Raw genomic sequence first — 1,477 nt, 5'->3', positions numbered from 1 at the left:
TATATATATACATATACTGTAACATGTAGTTGTTAAACAACGATCTCAATAAGGTACTTCTCTAGTAGACTGCAAAAGTTTATTCAGGTCAGTCCAGGGCCCTTTTCCTCTGGTATATCTACAGTGTTCAGTCACTTATTCAGACATTCAGACAAGTCAAACTGAGCAAAAAGACAGATCTCCTCAGTCTGACTGCAGAAATTGTGCTGGAAAACTTACCTCATACAATATTTGATATAAATTTATTGATGATTATATATACAGATAGTATGTATACACACACACACACGTGTGCATGTGTATGGGTATATATATAGTCATACACACACTCATAAACATACGCATACCATTCCCACCACTCTGTATGCCTACAATGTCTCCTGATACCAACAACAACAAAAAAAAAATCATCATCATCATCTCTTAATAGCTGTTGACATATTGGTGATAATGTCAGCTAATGAGAGAACCTGTCTGTCATATTTGCTCTCTTGTTAATCCTTGCTGCTCCAAAGTGTTTCAACTTCAATCACAAATCTGCAACTATTCAAAGCAAATGCTAACTGCTCTAGCCTCACCCAGTTACTCTCCACTTTCCCCTGCCACTAATTGAAGTAGAAGGGCAGAGAGAAAGGGAGAGCATTTGGGGTTCACTTGTGGCTGTGTGTTTGATACATTTCTCTTGAGACACTTTGATCACTAGGTTCAATCTCACTGTATCATCTTCATCGTCATCATCATCATTTAACGTCTGTTTTCCCTGCTGGTATGTGTTGGACGGTTTGACAGGAGCTGGTCAGCCAGAGTGCTGCTCAAAGTGCAGTTGTCTGTGTTGACATGGTTTCTATGACTGGACGCCTTGCATAATGCCAACCACTTTACAAAGTGTACTGGGTGCTTTTTTTTTTTACATGAAACCAGCATTGGCACTTTATTTTGTTGACCTTGAGAGGATGAAAGGTGGACATTGAACTCAGAATGTAGAGAACTGAAACAAATACTCCAAAGCATTTTATCTGATGGTCTAATGAATCTGCTAGCTCATTGCCTTTAGTATGTATGTATGTATGTATGTATGTGTGTGTGTAAATACATACATATATACATATACATATACAAGCTGCTGGTGATGATGCTACACACCATACTAATCATGTCTGTCGGGCATGTGGAAGGGAGTGTGATTCAGCAGGAGGACTTAAACGACACGCAAAGGTACATGGAGCCCAATTACAACAACAGCCAGCTATTGCCAGTAAAGGTTTTGGATGCCAACTCTGTGCAAGACATTGTAGATCTTTGACTGGGCTAAAAAGTCACATTCGATCACAGCACCGTTAAGTTAAGCTTCGTGCAATGACCATACTCAATAACGAGGGGGCAGCCATCGTATATATATGTGTGTGTGTGTGTGTGTGTGTGTGTGTGGACAATCATATGCACACTCTCTCTCTCTCTCTCTCTCTCTCTCTCTCTC

General features: G+C 40.0%; 1 protein-coding gene across 1 annotated transcript in view; it reads left to right on the top strand.

Moving 5' to 3' along the window:
* Window positions 1-1,477, top strand: part of LOC106869675 (EF-hand calcium-binding domain-containing protein 7) — a 49,627-nt gene that overhangs the window by 32,110 nt on the left and 16,040 nt on the right. The gene's annotated exons all lie outside the window — the stretch shown is intronic.

The sequence above is a fragment of the Octopus bimaculoides genome, chromosome 7 (assembly GCF_001194135.2).
Source record: "Octopus bimaculoides isolate UCB-OBI-ISO-001 chromosome 7, ASM119413v2, whole genome shotgun sequence".
NCBI lineage: Eukaryota > Metazoa > Mollusca > Cephalopoda > Octopoda > Octopodidae > Octopus > Octopus bimaculoides.
This window is presented reverse-complemented; position numbering and strand designations above follow the sequence as displayed.